General features: G+C 34.9%; 1 long non-coding RNA gene across 1 annotated transcript in view; it reads right to left on the bottom strand.

Annotated features, from left to right (window-relative positions):
- Window positions 1-13,225: 13,225 nt before the first annotated feature.
- LOC110134834 (uncharacterized) overlaps window positions 13,226-23,919 on the bottom strand; it is a 201,466-nt gene continuing 190,772 nt past the window's right edge. The window contains exon 3 of the long non-coding RNA XR_002313181.2: window positions 13,226-13,315. This is a non-coding gene — a long non-coding RNA (uncharacterized lncRNA). The remainder of the gene's footprint in view (window positions 13,316-23,919) is intronic.

Below are 23,919 nucleotides of genomic sequence, written 5' to 3'. Positions count from 1 at the left end.
CTACTTAATTTTCCATTTTTTGTTTAAATTAAGAGAAATAAATAAAAGATAATCACACAGCTGGTGATTAATGGAGAACCTTCAACTTAGCCCATCATGAAAAGACGTTTTGGACTTTGTGTGTAAGACCTAATAGATATAATGGTATATCTACTCAGAACCATGAAGCATATTTAATTAGACAATTAGTGTCTTTCTATCTCAGTTCTCATTTTGTCTTCCCTATTATGCTGCATTTTAACAGATCTCATGTGTAGTATGTCAACCTTAGATTAAAACTCTTTCCTAACTCCATGAACTAAACTTACTTAAGAGTTTAATACTCAATTTTGCTAAAACCACCTTACATCTTATTAATTTTTTTCTAATATCTCGATATTTGTTTTCCATAGGTGGTAAGACAAAAGGTTAGGATAATTAGAAAATAAAAAAGGTAAAGATATGAGAACAATTGAGTACCATACAGATATGGAAAGATGGAAAAGACCTTTGAAATATGAGATCAAATACTTTAAAAATCATTTTAAAAGAATAAAGAAACAAGGTACTTGAAATCAATAATCTGTTTTTTGTTAATTTAATTCTTTTTCTATGGCTCATGGAAAAACCTTGGCAAATAATTTGTCTACTGTCATGTTTGTACCCAGGCTCAAAGGGAATTATTATCCAATTTAAAATAGTTAAAAAGTACAGGCAAATTATAATGAATGCTAAACAACGAATATTAACTATATTTTATAGGAAAAATAATGTGCTTGATCCCTGTACTCTAAAATCTATGACGGAAAGAGCATACTGTATTTTATTTCCAATTATTTCTAGCAAGTAAATTCATTCTTGTTTACAGGAAGACCATATGTGTAAAACCAAAAAATGTCCAAAGATGATAAATAACTTTGATATTTTTTCAGGTTGGATCCCTGGGAGGCAGATTCTAATAGAGACTAACATGCAAGATCAGCTCCTGAAAATGGAAAGAAAGAATAAATGGACCAGAGGAAAAAATTGGATTGCAATTTTGTCTTAAAAGCATCTGGTGTGCCCAGGTGAAATGCACAGTTGGGGAGAACGCCTCTGAAGCATTCACTTTATGGTCAAGGAGCTAAGCCCATATACTCATGCATCCAGCAGTGATAGGAGTGTGAAGGAGCAAGACCAAGAGTGAACTGATTCTCTCCAGCTGAGGACACTGGCCTAAGCGGGCTGCCACCCGGAAGTACTTACAGCAGGGACTGCATCTTTCAGTCCCGACGGGAGCACTGAACTGCAAATCACATCTCTAATAATATCCTACGGGCCTTATTTGGAAGACTAACGGGTGCCGTGGTTATCACTTAGAAAGGAGGGATGATCAAGTGAAGTGATAGCAGAAATAGGAAAATTAAATTTTGTTAACATTTGTTAACAAAGATAGAAAAAAACAGTACTTTTCAGATTCTATTGCATTCTGGTTGAGGTCACAACAATTGAAGTGCAGGAGCATGGCTAAAGTTATAAAGCTGTTTATGAGGTAAGTTATTGGAATTGTTAGCAGGGGATTTGGTACAAGTTAAAAAATACTTATTGAAGTTAAATTTTTCGTACCTTAGATCTATAGCTATGGGATTAAACCAATTAGAAAACCAAAAATTAGACTGAAATATGAATATCCTTATATCAAATTACTGATAAAACTAGCAGATTCAACCATTATTCTCATGATTAAAATTTTTTAAGATCTAAGAGATAATTACACTGATGCTTTATCTTTGAAAATTTCAAACACATATACCTAGTCTTAGGGTCAGTGTTTACTTAACCCTCTTTGTGAACACTGCTATTTCCTTCATCAAAGCTAAAAATGTAAAAATACCTATATTTAACTGGACAATAAAGGACAGAAATGATATGGACCTAACAGAAGCAGGAGATATTAAGAAGAGGTGGCAAGAATACACAGAAGAACTGTACAAGAAAGATATTCATGACCCAGATAATCACAATGGGGTGATCACTCATGTAGGGCCAAACATTCTGGAATGTGAAGTCAAGCAGGCCTTAGGAAGCATCACTACAAACAAAGCTAGAGGAGGTGGTGGAATTCCAGCTAAGCTATTTCAAATTCTAAAGATGATGTTGTGAAAGTGCTGCACTCAATATGCCAGCACATTTAAAAAACTCAGCAGTGGCCACGGGATAGGAAACAGTCAGTTTTCATTCCAATTCCTAAGAAAGGCAATGCCAAAGAGTGCTCAAACAATTGCACTCATTTCACACGCTAGCAGAGTAATGCTCCAAATTCTCTAAGCCAGGTTTCAACAGTACATGAACCATGAACTTTCAGATGTTCAAGCAAGAATTAGAAAAGGCAGAGGAACCAGAGATCAAATTGCCAACATCCTCTGGATCATCAAAAAAGAAAGAGAGCTCCAGAAAAACATATACTTTAGCTTTATTGACTATGCCAAAGTCTTTGACTGTGTGGATCACAATAAACTGTGGAAAATTCTTAAAGAGCTGGGAATACCAGACCACCCAACCTTCCTTCTGAGAAATCTGTATGCAGGTCAAGACGAAACAGAACTGGACATGGAACAACAAACTGGTTCCAAATTGGAAAAGGAGTACGTCAAGGCTGTATATTGTCACCCTGTTTATTTAACTTATATGCAGAGTACATCATGAGAAATGCTGGACTGGATGAAGCAAAAGCTGGAATTAAGATTGCCCGGAGAAATATCATAACCTCAGACATGCAGATGACACGACACTAATGGCGGAAAGTGAGGAACTAAAGAGCCTCTTGATGAAACTAAAAGAGGAGAGTAAAAAAGTTGGCTTAAAACTCAACATTCAGAAAACTAAGATCATGGCATCTGGTCCCATCACTTCATGGCAAATAGATGAGGAAACAATGGAAACAGTGAAAGACTTTATTTTGGGGGGCTCCAAAATCACTGTGGTTGGTGACTGAAGCCATGAAATTAAAAGAGGTTTCTCCTTGGAAGAAAAGTTATGACCAACCTAGACAGCATATTAAAAAGCAGAGACATTACTTTTCCAGCAAAGGTCCATCTAGTCAAGGCTATGGTTTTTCCAGTGGTCATGTATGGATGTGAGAGTTGGACTATAAAGAAAGCTGAGTACTGAAGAATTGATGCTTTTGAACTGTGGTGTTGGAGAAGACTCTTTTTTTTTTTTTTTTCATTTATTTTTATTAGTTTGAGGCTAACTACTTTACAATATTGCAATGGTTTTTGTCATACATTGACATGAAGAAGACTCTTGAGAGTCTCTTGGACAGCAAGGAGATCCAACCAGTCAATCCTAAAGGAAATCAGTCCTGAATATTCATTGAAAGGACTGATGCTGAAGCTGAAACTCCAATACTTTGGTCACCTGATGTGAAGAACTGACTCATTGGAAAAGACCCTGATGCTGGGAAAGATTGAAGGCAGGAGGAGAAGGAGACGACAGAGGATGAGATGGTGGTATGGCATCACTGACTCAATGGACAAGAACTTGAGTAAACTCCAGGAGTTGGTGATGGACAGAGAGGCCTGGTGTGCTGCAGTCCATGGGGTCACAAAGAGTCAGATGCAACTGAGTGATGGAACTGAACTGGACTGATATTCAACTGGAGTTCAACACAGATCTATTTGGCACCCTTTGCTTGTGCTTCTCTTGAGAGAAAAAGGACTCAAAGTATATTGCATAATATCAGCTTTTATTTTTCTGAGCTTCACTGGAAAACTATCATTATAGGTCAACCTGTCTTATAATAAGATATGTTTAATACATCAAAAGCAAGTGCTGACTCAATCCTAGGAATGATAATACTAATAGATTGAAAATGACATTATAGTCATATATATCCATTCCTACTAGAGTCACAAAATACCCATTTGTAAACACTTCACCTAGTTCAATTATCTTATCATAAGAGATACAGGCTAAAAAAATCAAGGTTGCACAGTAAGTTAATTGAAGAACCAAGACTAGAATGCAAGTGTCTCAACATACATAAGCAATGCGTAATAGATGTGCAAATAGATGGGGCAAAGGTGGAAACAGTGACAGATTTTAATTACTTGGGTTCCAAAATCACTGTGGACCATGAATGCAGCCACAAAATTAAGAAGCTTGCTTTGGAAGAAAAGCTATGACAAACCTAGACAGCATATTCAAAAGCAGAGACATCACTTTGCTGACAAAGGTCCATACAGTCAAAGCTACAGTTTTTCCAGTAGTCATGTATGGATGTGATATTTGGACCATAAAGAAGACTGAGTGCTGAATAACTGATGCTTTAATACTGTGGTGCTGGAGAAGGCTCCTGAGAGCCTCTTGGACAGCAAGGAGATCAAACCAGTCAGTCCTAAAGGAAATCAACCCTGAACATTCATTGGAAGGACTGATGGTGAAACTCCAATAGTTTGGCCACCTGATGTGATGAAATCGACTCACTGGAAAAGACCTGATGCTGGGAAAGATTGAGGGTGAGAGGAGAACCAGGCCACTGAGGATCAGATGGTGGGATAGCATCACTTACTCAATGGGCATAAGTTTGATCCAACTCTGGGAGATATTGAAGGACAGGGAAGCCTGGCATGCTGCAGTTCATGGGGTCACAAAGGTCTGGGCATGACTTAGTGACTGAACAACAAAAGTTAAAAAAAAAATTTTTTTTCTTCCTCAGTAATATACTCTAAAATGTTTCCATTAAGAAATATGGAATATGATGATATGGAACAGTTTTCTTATTCTATTATCTCAATCATGTAAACTACAGCTTAGAAAGAGAGTGAGTTTTATGGTTGGCTGAGATAAAATTTAAAAATTAGGTATTCTGAAATACAGAATATAAATTTATAATACATATGCTTTGTAAAATAATAAATTTTATTATCAAATATATATTTTATATGATTTATAGATTTTTAGAGGACAGTTAAGTTGCCTGGATTACTAATGCACCAAGTTTACACACTTAAGACTTTTTCAAAGTCTGTCCTTAAGGTATTCTTTGTCATATGTTCATTCACCTAAAGATCAGTCAGAAGTGAGGTTGTTGAATTCTGTTTTTAGAAAGAGAGATATGAACCACAGCAATCACACAAACTCAAGGGCTAAGTAAAAAGAGAGTTTTACAGTTAGATGGGGGAGTCACTGACCAAAAAGATGAGAGCTATGATATTCTCTCTGTTGATATCCCCCCTTTAGTTTTCAAGCACAATTATTTTGTTCTTTGATGCTATTTATGCATACCATGCACACAACAAAATCTATGTTAATTTCTTCAAACTGTGCTTTTATTATATTTGTGACATTGTAATCAGTCCCTAGAAAAATCTAAGGAAAGAACTTTCATATATATGGCAGTTTTTTTACAACTAGCACCACCTGGGAAGCCTGTGTGTGTGTGTGTGTGTGTGTGTGTGTGTGTGTATGTATGTATTATTCTTTGCATTTGGAACAGAAATAAATATTTCATTTGTTTACAAATAGTGCATAATATAATAAGTTGATTCTACTTCATGATTTGTATGTTTTTAAACAATAAAACACTGTAAAAATCTAGTACTTTCTGACAAAGACCAAGTATAAATAAATTTAAAAAAATAGAAGGGTCATCCTTCTTCTATGAATATTTTAAAGATGTCTTTATTTTCATATCATTTATGGTATACTATGAATAATAACATGACAGTATTTACCCAGGTTTGAATAAAATATAATTATTTACTTTTCTTAAAGAGGATCACCGTAAGAGAAAAAACATTAAACACATGTTGCTGGACATACAGAAGATCTTTCCTTTTAATTTTACAGGAAGGAAATACTAAAATTCTAAATTATGGAATAAATTTCCTTCATTACCATTTAATAGAGAAGAGGAAGTTAACATATCTTTCCTTGGTTTGTTTATATAGGCTCCGTAATGTCTATGATTAATTTACTTTGCAAACACTCAAGCCTGCCAATTTAACTTTCTCTCACTTTTTAGGCTCTTGTGCAGGATTATTCATTAAGGATTGTTTCCTCTTCAATAAGTAGCAGAGCCCAAGATCCAGATATTTTTGTTCTTATGTAAGACTGAGACAAAAATAGTTTCTCCGTACAACTATGGTAGCAATGACAACACCAACAATTCTTAGAGTGTCTTCTGTAGACCACAGTGTGGACCATTTACATTTGACAAAACTAAACATTTTGTCAAAAGAAGATGCTCTAAGAATTAATGAGAAATTCCGTCTAAGATGCTTAGGCCTGTGTTTCACAACTGGTAGCATTTGAATATGCTTGTTGTCACTGCTACCATTTTCATGGCTTTGTTAAAAATATTCCTGACAGTAGTTCAACTCCTCTCATGAAAAAAAGTAAATAATCAGAAAAAACCCCAAAAAACTTTAAAGGCATATCTGAAAACAAGATACAATAAATTGATTAAATGTATTTTGATCTGACAAATGTATTTTGCATTTGACAAAAATAGGAATGCAAGTGTTCTAATTACTGAACCCATTGTACTCTCTGATATTTCAAAAAAGGATTATAGATAAGTGAAAGATTAGCTGATAATTCTTTAAAATGAACTTTGAATCTTCCGTCCTTCTCAATCTCTATTATAGAGTGTTTAGAAAATTGGCTGAAACCAGGAGGCTAAGCAAATTATAGAAAATCTGTATTAATATACAACCTGAGCAATAATCAACAGGGAACAAAAACATTATTTAGGTAGCCTTCCTGATTTATCATTCAGCATGAACAGACACTGATTTTTCCAGAATATTTTTAGATGGAATACTGCCTTGTTTTTTTTTTTTCTCTTTTTTTCTGGTTACATGTTTGCATAAAAGAACACAAAATGCAACCATCGGGATTGGGATTAAGTGTTGGCAAGACTCAAACAGGCCTGCTGGGTCTCTTGCTTCCTGTTTTGTCCTACAAATACAAGTAAGAATTTTAAAAGTACATAATGACTTAAAGGATCACATTACAAGACAATCAGTTAAATGATATTCAGTTTTCCCTTGATGAAACACAAGTTTTGGTTCTTTTCTAATCACACACACACACACACACACACACACACACACAATACACACACATACCCCCAGAAAAACCAAGATAAACCTGTCTGAACTAAACTCTATAAGAGCAGAATTTAAGACCAGTACATCTTAAGTTATATGGCTTGGTTCCTTATTTTTGTTCCTTATTTTTTGTTGAGAAAATGTATTGCATACCGCTGACATGTTTAAGTTCTGGATTAGAATACTCCTGGTAAATTTGAGAGGCAATAACCATTTATGTGAAGAGATAGCACAAGGAAGCTTATTTTAATCACCAGCATGCAGTGACAGTTACTCTTTGAGTAATAACTATCCCTCTTCACAGATTTATCATGTAGAGTAAAATGTAATTTCATTTTCATCCTTTACTGTATTTCTAATTCCTATCTATGCTAAAGAGTGCTGCTTTCAACTCTGTAATTTTTGGCTGTATTGGCTTCAATCACTATACAATTGTCTCTCCAGTGTTCACTCCAAATCTTTTACTCTATTTGAAATTAAATTTAGATTTCATGAACATCATAGTATGCATCTTCCTCTTCAAAGCATGTGTGCCCACATGTGCACATATATGTATCCATGTGTGGTTTTATTTGTATGTGTTCTCTATAAGACTATAAAAAGCATGATTTTTTTTTAATAATGCATATAACCCCAGACCCCCCAAAAAAACAATGGGGAAGGAGAAAAACACAGAACCTTGATCAATGGTCTAAAAGTCTTAGTACTAAAAGTATCGAGACTGAATTGAACAGAATATTGGCAACCAAATCGTTTTTCCCCTTTTTTCCCTTTATTTCTATATCTCATCAACTTATTCTTTTCTATGCATCTACACAACCAAGATTCTAAAGTCACAAACCAGTTACTCGTTACTAACAAGTTACCGTTTGCTTTGTATAGGCTATCAGAATGGGGCTCTGCCTGCAATTCAGGAGACCAACTGGGGTTCCATCCCTAGGTCAGGAAAATCCCCTGGAGAAGGGAATGGCTACTGATATCAGTATTTTTGCCTGGAGAATTCCATGGACAGAGGATCCTGGCAGACTATAGTCCATGGGGTCATAAAGAGTCAGACATGACTGAGCAACTAACACATACTCACACACATCAGAAAAAGGATGCTATTCTCCTATATAGTAAACAATTGAGTGCTACTAGAGTTTTATAGCTCCTAGACTTTTCCAATTAAAAAGGCACCACCTCCTTTCTGTAAACTAATATGAAACTCATTCATTAATATATAATGAAATAATGTTTTCTGGTGATTTGGTGAAATGGGAATGAGTCACTTTTCACTGTCAGTGGAGACGGATGATTTCTTAGGATATATACTGTTCTGTATTCTTAAGCATACTATCCCTTTACCTGAAAATATATCACTGAGCCGATGACTCCAATACTGTGTACATTTCAGTTTGTTAGTTGTACCAGATATTCTTACTTCTGCTCTGCTTACTCAGATCTGTTCTCTACTTTTCTACTTTGCTCTTTTCCCCAAAGAACATCAGTTGGAATCTCTTGCTCCAAGGTTTCCAGTAGGGTTGGTCAGTGGGAATTACTAGCAGTGTGTTAGTGGTTAACATAAAAAAAAAAAAAAAGTCCAAGTTAAGATATTTGTAAGGCTTAGATCCCTCACTGTTTGGCTATGAGCTGACTGTAATGCAGACCTTCTCTCTAACAGTCAGGCAGCCCTCTGCTAGAAGTTTAGGGTGCTTCACCATCCCTTATTTTCTTCTGAACCATACCAACTTTACCAGCTTCGTAAAAAAGAAATCCCGATGTTAATCTCTTGAATCAACCCTTCTGAGTGTGCATGTGTTTCTTTCCTGCAGTCTAAGTGGTAACTAGTTTGGGTTATCTATAAAATTTTTGCTCAAAGTCACTCTTTTTACAAAATGCTGGGGGCTGACTTTCCAACACCTGAGTTTTGTATTTCAGATTCTCAGGTATTGGTTCCTTGTTGGAACTGTCAGAAATAAAATATTTTCGACATTATGATTTCAGGATTTAGCAGAAACAAAGATCAACAGTGGATATCAAGCAACAATTTTAATTTTGATAGACTAAGCCAAAATAGATTTTGATAATTTTCTCATACTTTAAAAGACAATACATTAAACATTTCATCCTTATCATTATTCACGTTGCTTTAAACTGAAGTTTTTAAGAACTATGAACCTAGTTTTCCATCTCAGCAGTAGCATTCCATTGTTTCTACCTCCCTTCAATTCCTAATTTTTTGCCATACTACTAAATAAAATTTGAATTATAGAGTAATTTCATAAAACTAGACCATCTTCTTGTTCAAAGACATTTAAAAATGTCTGGGTCAGAAATCCCTATTAAGAACATGAGATACGTAGGACAAATTATATAAATCAGATGGCTAGAATGTATATGTAAGAAGTCAAAGAAATGATTTGGTTTTCCCTTAAACTTTAGAAAAACAAGTATCAAATATGATATCTCTGCTAAAAATTAAAAATAAATAAATGACAACTGAAGGAGGTATTTAAAATTCAGAATAATCAGTTTAAAATAAAGTGTATTTGTATGGGCTTTTTTAACACATAAGATCAAAATCAGTAGTTATTATTATTTGGACTACAACTCAACTAACAGTACATAGTAAATGGCATTATTGCATAGCTCTTTGAGCTCAACTATTTACAGAATTCTACCATAGAAAAATAAAACAATCAAACCAAAACCAGTGTAAACCAGTCATTTCATGTGTGTGTGTGTGAAGTTGCTTCAGTCCTATCTGACTCTCTGTGACCCCATGGACTGTAGGTAGTCAGGCTCCTCTGTCCATGTGATTTTCCAGGCAAGAACACTGGAATGGCTTGACATTTCCTTCTCCATTTCATATGCAGATACATATAAAAATCAAGAACATGTAACAATGCAATGTTGCATTTTAATTCTAATATATTTAAGCTGACTTCACTCATTCTGAATTTTTTTCATTCACAAGCTATGTTCATGATTTAAGGCTATCCTAAATCCATTTATTTTTGTGTTAAGTTTTTAGTAATGAGGTAAAGAAAATGCCCAGAATAAACAGACATTCAAACTTTGTTTAGCTGCTTTGAGTCACTTTGTAACCCAAGAAAAACTGTCAGTATTTGAACAAGAGTTAAAGGGTTAAGTAGTAAATGTCTGAAGAATGAAATGAGATCAAAGAAAGTCTATACTGCTTTTTGTAATCTTAATCTCTCTATAAAAGCTAACATCTGAAAAGTAAATTTAGGGAGTATTATTTTGCCAAACATGTCTATTAATGTAATACAGAAAAATGAGTGAAACTTTTGCAGACTTCATGAAAAGTAATTAAAAACATTAACATCGTTTGGTTTGTTTGTTTTTAATAATATCTGCCAGTCAAAAACTTGGGAATAAGAAAAGGAAAAGAAAAATCCTGCAATGCCAAACAGATTAGACCCAATAAGCTAGGAAAAGCAAGATGGATAGAATTGTTCACGGGGCAGATACTCTTCCCCCTTCCTCACTAGAATAAGCAGCGGCGCATTTGTGGAAACTTAACTAAGCAGAAACCTGCAGTGTCTGCTCACTGTGCTGACCTGCCAGCTGGAAGGAGCAGCGAGTTTAAAGGGTTTAAGCTCTCAAAGAAGCCAAGACTTGGCCGATCATCTTCAGCTCAGCATATTGTGAGGCGTATGAGCACTCTTCAAAACTGGCAGGGAGAAAGGAAGGAAAATTGAAAATCTAAACACAGTAGCCAGTTAAAATTCAAACAATTGCAAGGGTTGTGTTTTATCTGAAGCATTTTGCTATACCCCATACTATCAAATAAGGAAATAAATAGATTTACCCTTTAGCAGAAAGAAGAGCACCTTTAGATTACTGTACTACCCTTTACTGAATGGGGGAGGGGGGGAAAGGCAGAAAGAGAAAAGTGCATATTCTACTATAAAGTAAAACAAAATTGTGTCATTTTTCTTAATGTGATCTAGCTTTTTATAGCTGTCTAGAAATCAACTCTATTATATTAATGTCTTATTTTTAATTTTAACAAAAACATTATTTTAAACATTTTAACAGGATATTCAGAATTCTAATGAATAAGCTTCAAAGGCATTGTTATTAAAATGACTATGTATAAAAACCCAAAAGTAACAATGGCGTAGTCATTATTTTTACTTTACTGGAAAGAAAAAAAAAAGTGGCTTGGCTCAAATAGAGTTAACAAAAATATTGATTTCTATTCTACTTTGTTTTCTAATTTAATCTTTTTGTTTGTTCTGTATATGAGAGAGAACACAATGCCCCTCACTGCTGGGAATATAAAAACATGTTGCCAACATCTCAAACTGACATGGTTTGGATTTATTGCAACAATATAAAAAATAATTCTGAAAATAATCAAAGTTCACCCCTCCTGGGTATGTCAGGCTGAGGGCCTACAGGGCAGCTGCTGCCCACCCAACTGCCGTTAGCATGTCTCCTGATGCCATCCAGAATTGCTGAGCTACAATTTAAGAATTAAATATTTATTGATTGTCCTGTTGACAAGCTTTTGAGAAGTGTATGAATGATGCATTCACTGAAGTTATAATAAGCAGTTTTCTGCATTATATTTAGACTCAATCTTCTAGCCTGAAACTGAACTCCAGGTTCAATTCAGAGAAAGTCTTTTCCTCTGGAAAAGGGAGGAAAGGGAATGAGAAACACATGAGAATAAATAGATATATCACCCTAGATTCAACTCTAAATGATTTCAAAACAACCATCTGAATATCAAGAAACTTTCAGTGAAGTTTTAATTACTTTTATATATGATTGCATTTACTGCCAGGTAGGCCTTGTTCTTAGTTTATCTTCTTAAACTACTGTATTTCATCTTTAGAGTAAATCAAATTAATGTTTCAAAATAGAAATACTGTTCTAAATCAAAGCAGAATATAATTTCTATAACATTTTTACATCAGTAGGGCAAAAAAATGAATTATGTTTTTAAGGTAACCTAGACATTCTTTATCATTAACAAAAATTCAATGGAAAAGAAGGGATAGGATTTTTTTTATTAAAACTAACAAATAAATCACATGCTTTTTAAAGGGCTCCTCTGTTATCCTTTCCTAGGAAATAGGTTTTCTTTCCAATATGTTCTTACTTAAAATCTTTCAGTTGATTTGTTTTCACTGTGTCAAATAAAGTTTTTATAAATTGCTTATGGGTGTCAAAGTTTCTTAATAGTCCAGTTGGACTGTTTACTCTTCAAGCAGTATTAAGTAGGCAACATTTCTGTCTGTTAAAAGTTAATCTGCCAGGTTATAATGCTGTAGTTTGAACAGGAGAGGCGGTGTGGTAGGAAAGTAGCTGTCTAGTACTCGACAAGATTTGTTTTATCAACAGTATGACTGAAGGTGTCTGACATGATACATTCTTTCTCCATCTTACTTCCAGCCCTTTGTCAGAATGCATATCCTCACCTGGAGTCAATCTGCTGAACTCTTTTTACCTTTTAACAGGGAAAGGGAAATTGTGTAAAGAATAACAGTAAAAGATATTAAAGAGAGTTTTTATACATTGATTTTCATTGAAACTTTGACTAGAGATGATAATGAATGCTGGTTGCTTCTTCACATCCCGCTATAATTTCCCTCAATCAGACACATGGAAAAAAACAAACAAACAAGCAAACAACAACAACAAAAAACTGTCTTTAAAAATGAAAGTGTAATATTATATGAAATCAACTTTCCCCAACTAAGAAGAAAAGTTCAGATACTGTGCAAATAAAGGGATTTCTCTGTAGTCTGAAATGGTTGCCTTACTTGGCTATAAATCTGCCTCAAACAATGCCTGGGGTCTTACTTGCAGGGATGCAATGAAGTTACACTGCCTGAATGAAAATTTAAAAAACAAATTAGGGCAGAGGACCTAATCATGCCAGCTATCCATGATTCGTTGCAGTGTTTACCAGTAGCCCATGTGGGGTGATTCAGGATGAGAACACCAAATCTCTTTGTCCCAGGCTGCCATGTTTTACTTTAGGGTCAAAATATCAGAAGAAATGAATGCTAAGTTATTAGAGTCACAGTTAGTGTCAGACACATTTGCAACATGGATAGAGAAAGTGTCACTGGGAAAACTTGTGACACAGCCCCTGGTGACTTGCTTGATAGAGTTCTTACCTTCTGACTGATTCAATAGCAGAAACACACCTTCATATGTGGTGACCTCACTGATCTTGAGAGTGTCTTCTGCAGGGCTTCATGTATTAAAGTACTCTGTGAAAGAAATCAGGGTATAGAATCACCCACTGGATACTGTATAAAATGAAGTTCCTCAAAATTTCAAACTTTATCTCTTAAAGAATTACACAGTAAGAACTCATGAATTAAAATTATTAATTTGAACTCTGTGATAATGCAGACCAAGATCTGTAATCTTTCCTGTTAGTTATAACTAAAGATAATACATTAATACCAATTATATGTTATGTATTATGTTATATCAATATTATCAATTTTTAGAAGAATTGCTTTGCATAATTTCATGGAAACAAAAACTCTAGTCACTCAAAGCAATTTAGGTACATTTTCCTAAATTTTTAATTTAGAATAATTTTAATCAATATATCTATATTTAAATTCCTTATTAGCTTAACTAAATTTAATTAAAGTAAAATGATTTCCTATTTCAAAGAAAAAGTATCAGAGTTGCAAGATTGAAAATTTTAACCATCAATTCCTCTATCCCATGTATCCAAGCCACATTTTTCTCACATGTAAGATCTTTGTACACACATGATGCTGAAATGGAAGTTGTAGAATTTGAAAAACAAAATTAGAAAACAAGGTTACAAGTAGAAGGGGAAAAGGGGAACACAGTGACAGATTTCCTCTTCTTGTGCTCTAAAATCACTGCAGATGATGACTACAGCCATGAAATTAGAAGACGATTGCTTCTTGGAAGGAAAGCTATGACAAACCTAGACCGTGTGTTAAAAAGCAAATAAATCACTTTGATGACAAAGGTCCATATAGTCAAGGTTATGGTCTTTCCAGTAGTCATGTACATATGTGAAAGCTGGACAATAAAGAAGGCTGAGTGCCAAAGAATTGTGGCGCTGGAGAAGATTCTTGAGAGTCCCTTGGAGAGCAAGATCAAACCATTCAATCTTAAAGGATATCAACCCTGAATATTCATTGAAAGGACTGATGCTGAAGCTCCAATACTTTGACCACCTGATGGGAAGAGCCAACTCATTGGAAAAGACCCTAATGTTTGGAAAGAGTCAAGGCAGAAGGAGAAGGAGGCAACAGAGAATGAGACAGTTGAATGGCATCACCGATTCAATGGACATGAACTTGGGCAAACTCTGGGAGATGGTGAGGGACAGGGAAGCCTGGCGTGCTGCAGTCCATACGGTCATGAAGAATTCAATAAGACGTGGTGACTGAACAAAAACAACAACTATTTAAGAAAAAAAAAGGGGAGGGGTATCCAAATCATGACATCAATGTTAGTGCCAAACAGAAGTCTCATGTGAAGTAGAAGAAAGTGATCTTAAACAGTTAGAATACCAAGCACATCCCATCAATGTGTCAACGGACCCTTATTTTCAAAAGTAGCAAAACCTGATCCTTGATTCTGTTCAGAAGCAGCAGACAAATAATAGGCCTGGAATTGTTCTCTCTAAATTGTCTCCTAATGTAATCGCCTGATGTTTTTCCAAGTACAGGGACACGTTTCCAAGGTATTAAGATCTACAAGAATGAAATGACCCCATCATTTTCACGTCTCAAATAGCAACTAAAGAGAGATACAACTTAGAAGACTGCTCCTCTAACAACTCCTGTGGACCACATATATGTAAAGCCTCTCTGAAAATTGCCACTCACTTTTTCTCAGGATGGCATTCAGTTGGTAAGTACCCAAAGAAATATGCATAATAAATGTGAATGTGATTCCAGTTTAAGAATTACCTCTGTCAATTGTCATAAGTGGTTCTGAATTTGTTTAAGCATTTCTGATATTTGTGTAAATTAGACACTGTACATTCTAATTGGGTTGAGGGTGGATGATCTAAATACAGTCATCCAGTATGTACTGCAGACTTTCTTCTTTGTACAGAAAGACCAAACCACTTTTAAAAAATATTTTTTAAAGATTTCTATATGATGCTAATCTATTATCAGACGCAAATCTATTTTTTGTTTTAATGACAAAAATAAATTATTATAACCATGAGATTGAGACGAAAATAATTAATGCCCATCTATCTGAACTCATTTCTCTGCTTCTTTATTTCTCTCAAACGTCACTGCCACTCACAAACAAAGTCGTAATGCTACCCTTTCACTCCTTCACCATCAGCCAAGTAATTGACACATTACAGTCCATAATTTCTTACTTTATATCTTTCCACACCATCTCACTTACATCTTCACTGTGGCTCTCTATCTGTATATAAAAGCCTCACTTCTAAGCTACTAAAATAATTTTATATTTGAATTTATTGACTGCAGTTCCTTGATGCCTATTTAAGCTTCTTTAAATACCATGCAAGGTTACCATACAAGGTTATGGCTCAAAATTTTAGATAATATCCCACTGATGAGTTTGCAGGACATGTCCAGACTTGTTTGTCTCTTAATCATGGTTAAGTTCATTCTGCAAAATTTGATTTGTATTATGATCAATATTTCCTAATATCCACCTTGATTGCTCCTTTGACCCATAGGAACTATTAAGGGCTTCAAGATGCTGTCCATGTTCCAATTCTTGACCAGGTGATGGTTATACAATCTGTACTCACTATACACTGGTCTGTACACATAGAGGTTTATCTAAGCTTACACACTTTTCTGTATTAAGTTATACTTCAATCTATTTTTTTTAAGTTTTTTTTTAACAGCAAACTAAACAGCTAAAGAACATAAATGCTAAATAAGTTAACGAGTTGTTGAGAGGTTAGGAGGAAAAACCTGGACCCAGCCAATGGACATGTGAGACGAATCAGAAAACTTCCTAAGAATGAATCAAACTAATGGAAATGAGAATTTAAAAGTGTACAGAATAAGGCAATATTGATGCAGACCTAATGAATATATTATTTAACTTTAGAGTACAAAATCCAGAGTTATAGTCTATAAAATAAAATAACAAATTTCAAAATTTAACATCATATGCTAAGGATTGAATCCAGGTCTTCTGCATTGCTGACAGATTCCTTACTGTCTGAGCCAACAAGGAGGCCTGAACAAAGATTTAATAAGCATGTTCTTGCGTAATGTTAACTCTTTCCAGGGGTATTTATTAATTTCCAAACACATTAATACTTTCTGATTTATCTTTGGTATTTGGCAGGGTCTTACAACCTGCATGGGGACACTGGCAACAGCAATCTTGGAAGACCCCCTTGATATAAGCTGTCTTGGAACTCACCATTAACCCTACCATAAAGCCCATACACCCAGGGCTGGGTCACCTCAGGCCACATAACTAACATGAGGGAGTGTAACCCCACAAATCAGCAGATAATTGGATTAAAGCTTTACTGAGCAAGGCCCTGCCCACCAGACTAAGACCCAGTCTTCCCCATCGCAAGTCCCTCCCATCAGGAACTTACACAAGCCTCTTAGCCTCCTCCATCAGAGGGCAGACAGAAGAAGCAACAAAAACCACAATCCCATAGTGGCTAGAACAAAAACCACATTACAGAAAGTTAATCAGGATGAAAAAGAAGAAAGCAATGTCCCAGATGAAGGGGAAAGATACCCCCCCCCCCAAAAAAAAAAACTAAATGTAGTGGAGATAGGCAACCTTCCAGAAAAAGAATTCTGAATAATGATAGTGATGATGACCCAGAATCTGGGGTAAAAAATGGAGAAGATGCAAGAAATGTTTACCAAAGTCCTAGAAGAACTAAAGCAAAAACAAATAGAGATGAACAATACACTAGAAGGAATCTATAGCGGAATAACTGAGGCAGAAGAACGAATAAATGACCTGGAGGACAACATGTTGGAAATCACGGCTGCAGAACAGAATATAGAAAAAAGAATGAAAAGAAATGGAGACCACCTAAGAGACTTCTTGGACAACATTAAATGCATCAACATTCACATTTTAGAGATGCCAGAAGGAGAAGAGAGAGAGAAAGGACCCAAGAAAATATTTGAAGAGATAATAGCTGAAAATTTCCCTAACATGGGAAAGGAAATAGTCAATCAAGTCTAGGAAGCACAAAAAGTACCAGACAGGATAAACCCGAGGAGGAATACACTGAGACACATAGTAATCAAATCAACTAAAAATTAAAGACAAAGATAAAATATTAAAAGCAACAAGGGAAAAATGACAAATAACATACAAGGGAACTTCTACCAGATTTTCAGCTGATTTCTCTCCACAGAAACACTACAAGCCAGAAGGGAATGGCATGCTATATTTAAAGTGACAAAAGGGAAGAAACTGCAACCAAGAATACTCTACCCAGTAAGGCTCTCATTCAGATTTGATGGAGAAATCAAAAGCTTTTCAGACAAGCCACAGTTAAGGGAATTTAGCACCACCAAACCAGCTTTACAACAAACGCTGAAGGAACTTCTCTAGACAGAAAACAAGACAAGGAAAAGACCTAAAGAAAGTGAACCCTAAACAAGTAAGAAAATGGTAATAGGATCATCAGTTCAGGTCAGTTCAGTTCAGTCGCTCAGTTGTGTCCGACTCTTTGCGACCCCATGAATCGCAGTACACCAGTCCTCCTTGTCCATCACCAACTCCTGGAGTTTACTCAAACTCATGCCCATCAAGTCGGTGATGCCATCCAGCCATCTTATCCTATGTTGTCCCCTTCTCCTCCTGCCCCCAATCCCCCCCAATCCCTTTTCCAATGAGTCAACTCTTCACATGAGGTGGCCAAAGTATTGGAGTTTCAGCTTCAGCATCAGTCCTTCCAATGAACACCCAGGACTGATCTCCTTTAGGATGGGCTGGTTGGATCTCCTTGCTGTCCAAGGGACTCTCAAGAGTCTTCTCCAACACCATAGTTCAAAAGCATCAAATTTTTGTGCTCAGCTTTCCTCACAGTCCAACTCTCACATCCATACATGACTACTGGAAAAACCATAGCCTTGACCAGACAGACCTCTGTTGTCAAAGTGATGTCTTTGCTTTTTAACATGCTATCTAGGTTGGTCATAACTTCCCTTCCAAGGAGTAAGTGTATTTTAATCTCACAGCTGCAATCACCATCTGCAGTGATTTTGGAGCCCCCAAAAATAAAGTCTGACACTGTTTCCACTGTCTCCCCATCTACTTCCCATGAAATGATGGGACTGGATGCCATGATCTTAGTTTTCTGAATGTTGAGCTTTAAGCCAACTTTTTCACTCTCCTCTTTCATTTTCATCAAGAGGCTTTTTAGTTCCTCTTCACTTTCTGCCATAAGGGTGGTGCCATCTGCATATCTGAGGTTATTGATATTTCTCCTGGCAATCTTGATTCCAGCTAGTGCTTCCTCCAGCCCAGCGTTTCTCATGATGTACTCTGCATATTAGTTAAATAAGCAGGGTGACAATATACAGCCTTGACACACTCCTTTCCTAATTTGGAACCACTCTGTTGTTCCATGTCCAGTTCTAACTGTTGCTTCTTGACCTGCATACAGAATTCTCAGAAGGCAGGTCAGGTAGTCTAGTATTCCCATTTCTTTAAGAATTTTCCACAGTTTGTTGCGATCCACACAGTGAAAGGCTTTGGCATAGTCTATAAAGCAGAAGTAGATGTTTTTCTGGAACTCTGTTACTTTCTCAATGATCCAATCAATGTTGATGTGGTGTTGAGGCAATGATAAAACAGATTAAAAATAGTTAAAACCTGTTATTTCTGCACATATTTCATGCTCCCTCCTAGCACCAACACCTTGGATCCATCACTAGCTGCTTTTTGACTGAAATCAATGGATGATATCAGAGCATCACAGAAGCTTCTTAGTGAGGTGTTGACACAGGAGAGAAGTGATCAGTTTTATTTTTATTTTATGACTTTCTCTATTTTCCCACTGATAATACAGAGCCATTGCCTTTTCCCAGTGCTCTTCTACAGGGTGTTAAGGCGATTTCCTAAACCCGATCTTGTGGAAATGATAAGAAATACAGGTAATTAATAATGGTTTTATGTGCTGGAGCTTTCCATCTATGGACTTATTTCCATGGCCTCTTTGACCTCACTTGAACTAAGTTCTAGCTTTCATTCTCTTAAAATGTATTACAGGAATAAGTGACAGACTCAGGAAAATAAGCACTCCTGGACTAAAAAGAAAACCTAAACATTTAAAGAGAATTGTTCCCCTCCAAAGAAAAAAGTTTGGACATTATATACATCTGAAGCAGAAATATTAGAATAGTCAGACCAAAAATTTAAAAATTAAAAAATGAGTTATGTTAGGAAATACAAATTTCAAAGAGAATAATAAACTGATTAAAAGATAGCCAAGTGAAAATATTTTTGTAAATATATAATTAATATATATAACTATGTATATATTATATATAAATATATAACTAATGTAAGTATAATAAAATGATTAACAGGGACAGTAGATAAAATTTAGCTGAGGATCAAGTTGTTCAGCTGATCATATTAAGAAACTCTCAGAAGAAAATAGGATAAAGAAAGATAAAAGATAAAATTTAAGAGGTGTGGAAGATAAAAATAGAAACACAATATTTGGATAAAATAAATTGTTCAGAAAAATAAAGGGAAAAAGATTTGTTAAAGAAATGAAAACAGTTTCCTTAAATGAAAGGATAACCTAAATCATATATGGAGAAGTAAACTGTCATAAAGAACCACTAACATACAACAAGAATAAGGAAGTACTCATCTTATAGTTATTATAAAACACTATAACTAAGATAGAGTAGTGCTGGTGAAGGAATAGTCTAAATTGATCATGGAACCCAAGGAGAGTCTACAGTCAGACTCACATTTACTTAAAACTTTGAGAAATAATACCAGTTAAATGGAAAATCACTAGAAAAATAAGAAATTATTCAATAAATGAAGTTGGAAAAAAATTTCTAACTCATCTCACACATAAAAATAAATACTGACAATAATTTGAGTGTTCAAAGAAAAATTTTTTTTAATGTTTATAAAAAATATAGTGTGTATCTTTCTGACTTTGGGAAATATACTTAAATACAAAATTAATCAAAAAGGAGAATAATAAATATATCATTAAATTTAAAATCAATTCATCAAAGACATCTAAAGAAAGACACTATTAAAGAAAAGACATTTATAATATTTATTCACAAAAAATTTGTAGAGCAATACATAATAGGTAATATTAAAAAACTAGTGAACCAATAGAAAAAAGTTACTAACCATGAATGAATAGTATACAATATTTATGATTCAAATCTTATTAAGAGATGTTCAATTTCACTATTAAGCAAAGAAAAGCAAAACATAAAAGAGATACCAATTTAAAAAATTTGAGTAGCACAATTTAAAAGGGCTGACCTTATCAAAGGCTTGAGGGTCTATATACAATTTGTATTGCTAAGTTTATAGTCAAAGTTTTAAATCATTTTTCTAAAACAATTTGGCAATATTTTATATAGTTGAATCTCATAAAACAACAACATTAGGTACTGTAAAACAGAAAACATGAATATGATTTTTTATAGCAGTGATCTCTGCATTATTAGAAAACTATAAAAATTGAAATTCTCATTGACTGAAAATAGATAAAAAACAGTATACCAAATAAGGTATACTGATTCAATAATATACAAAATTAAAAATAAATGAACAACAGGCATACTCAACAATGACAAACCTTGTTAACATATTTGTTATGGAAGAGAAATTCTGAGTAGAAAATATGTGCCATATTTCTCTTCTATAGATGGAAAACAAGTAAAAACTAACCATAATTTTTTCTGCATAAATTATATATGTGAAAAAATGACAGTAATAGTAGCTATGTCTGAAGGGAAATCTTAGGGATGAATTAGAGAAGGTTTATAGAAGTTATCTACAAGTAATGAAGAGTGAAACTAATTTTAAGGTTGGACAGCATGTTCATGATGATTGAATATACTATGAAGGATGTGAATGAAATAACATAAAATTCATCATTAAAAAAGTTATGGATATATCCATAATAATTATGTCATGAGCCAAATATTGTTATAAATTCAATTCTGTGTATCCAAGTTTCAGTTAAAGATAAAAGCAATCAAGGAAAAATAAACTCATTTGTGAGTTTAAGAACTCATTTCAAGTTCTTAGGTTTTGGCTAATTAATAATAAGCTTTTGTCTCTCAATCTGAAAACCCAATGACTTTCTCACTCATTAAATCACATCTGGGGGTTTCTATACCTAATTATTTTTAAAGCATTTCAATGGTTAGAGTGGTCTACCTACCTATGTGTAATATATTTTTAGATTAGAAAAGCAAAATGAATGGAAACTATAACTTGAAAATATTATGATTATATATGCCACTTTCTTATTTATACTGTAGCTTACAGGTTCACTTAGAGAATAAGCAAGCCACAACTAATTTAGTATCCCTTTACAAGTGATGAGGGCCTAGAGTCTACAGAACTTTAAAGGACTGATCAAAATGTAGGGGATAAAAGGAATTATGTAATATTAATCCATTTTTTTTCTTTGATGTCATTTGGCAAAACCGTATACAGGCATAACTTGTCTTATTGCATTTTGCTCTATTGTTCTTCACAGATCATTTTTTTTTTGGTATATAAATTGAAGGTTTGTGACTAGCCTACATCAAGTCTATTGGTGCCATGTTTTAAACTACATTTACTCACTTTGCATCTCTGCCATACTTTAGTAATTCTTTCAATATTTCAAAATTTTCATTATTATTATATTTGTTATGGTAATGTGTAATCAGTGATCTTAGATATTAGTATTGTAATTGTTTTGGGGCATCACAAACTGCACCCAGATAAGACAGTGAACTTAACTGATTAATATGTGTGTTCTGACTTCTCCACTAACTGGCCATTCTCCCTTCTTTCTTCCTCTCCACAAGCCTCTCCATTTCCTGACATACAGTAATATTGAAAGCAAGACATTTAATAATCCTTTAGTGGCCTCTAAGTGTTCAAGTGAAAGGAAAAGTCATATATCTCTCATTTTAATTCAAAAACTCAAAATTATCAGCTTAGTGTGGAAGACATGTCAAAAGCACAAATATGCTAAGAGCTAGGCCCCTTGTGCTAAACAGGTAGACAGGTTGTAAATGCAAAATGAAAGTTCTTATTTTGAAAAAAATAAAAGTGTTACTTTTATTTATAAAGAAAATTAAGTGTTACTTAAGGATTTTATAACCATAAAGAAGTCAATGTCTGGCTTCAAAACTTCAAATGATCTTGTAAGGGGCAAATAATGCAGCTGGTGACTTTAAGCTGAAGTCAACACTAATTGACTATTGTGAAAATCCTAGGGTCCAAAAGAATTATGCTAAATTTACTCTGCTTGTGCTCTGTAAATGGAACACCAAAGCCTACATAACAGCAAATCTGTTTACAGCACGGTTTGCTGAATATTTTAAGCCCATTGTTGAGACCTATAGCTACTGTTCAATGACAATGAACCTTGTTACTCAAAAGCTCTGATGGAAATATACGATGAGATGAATGCTATTTCCATGCCCACTATTAATAACACAACATTCATTGTACAGCCCATGGATCAAGGAGCCATTTCAACTTTCATGTTTTATCATTAAAGAAATACATTTCATAAGGCCATAGTGGCTATAGATAATAATTCCTCTGATGAATATGGCAAAACTAAATTTAAAATCTTCTGAAAATGATTCACCATTCTAAGAAGTTGTGAAGAACACCCATGGTTCATGGGAAGAAGTCAAAATATCAACAATCTCAGGAGTTTGAAAGAAGTTGATTCCAACCCCATGGGTGACTTTGAGGGGGTTCAGTTCAAGGCTTCAATGGAAAAAGTAACTGCAGATGTGGTAGAAATATAGCAAGAGAACTAGAATTAGACATGGAGCCTAAAGATGTGACCAAATCAACTGTTTTCTCTCAATAATGGATGAACAGTTGCTACTTATGGAAGAGCAAAGAAAGTGGTTTATTGGGATGGAATATATTTCTGGTTAAGATTCTTTGAAGGTTGGTAAAATGACAAGAAAGCAAGATTTAGAATACTACAGAAACTTAGTTGATAAAGCAGCACCAGGCTTTAAGAGGATTAACTCCAATTTTGAAGGAAGTTCTCTGTAGGTAAAATGCTATCATCAAACGGCAGTGCATGCCACAGAGAAATCACTGACAAAAGAAATACTCAATTAATGAGGCAGACTTCATTGTTGTTTTATTTAAAAAATTCACAGTCAACCTAACCTTCAGCAACTATCACCCTGAATAACCCACAGGCATTGACCTGGGCTTCCCAGGTGGTGTTAGTGGTAAAGAACCCCGCCTGCAAATACAGGAAACAAAGAGTCTCAGGTTCGATCCCTGGGCTGGAAAGATCCCCTGGAGGAGGAAATGGCAACCCACACCAGTATTCTTGCTTGGAGAATCCCATGGAAAAGGAACCTGGCAGGCTACAGCCCACAGGGTCGCACAGAGTTGGACACTACTGAAGTTACTTAGCACATTGACCTTAAGGTAAGACTTGTGTGTGCATGTTCAGTTGTGTTCAACTCTGTGACCCCATGAACTGTAACCCGTCAGGCTCTGGAGTGGAGAGTATTCCAGAATACTGGAGTGCATTGCCATTTCCTACTCCAGGAATCTTCCTGATCCAGGGATCAAACCTGTCACCTGCAGCAAACAGATTCTTCACCACTGCAGCACCTGGGAA

The sequence above is a fragment of the Odocoileus virginianus genome, chromosome 19 (genome assembly GCF_023699985.2).
Source record: "Odocoileus virginianus isolate 20LAN1187 ecotype Illinois chromosome 19, Ovbor_1.2, whole genome shotgun sequence".
NCBI lineage: Eukaryota > Metazoa > Chordata > Mammalia > Artiodactyla > Cervidae > Odocoileus > Odocoileus virginianus.
This window is presented reverse-complemented; position numbering and strand designations above follow the sequence as displayed.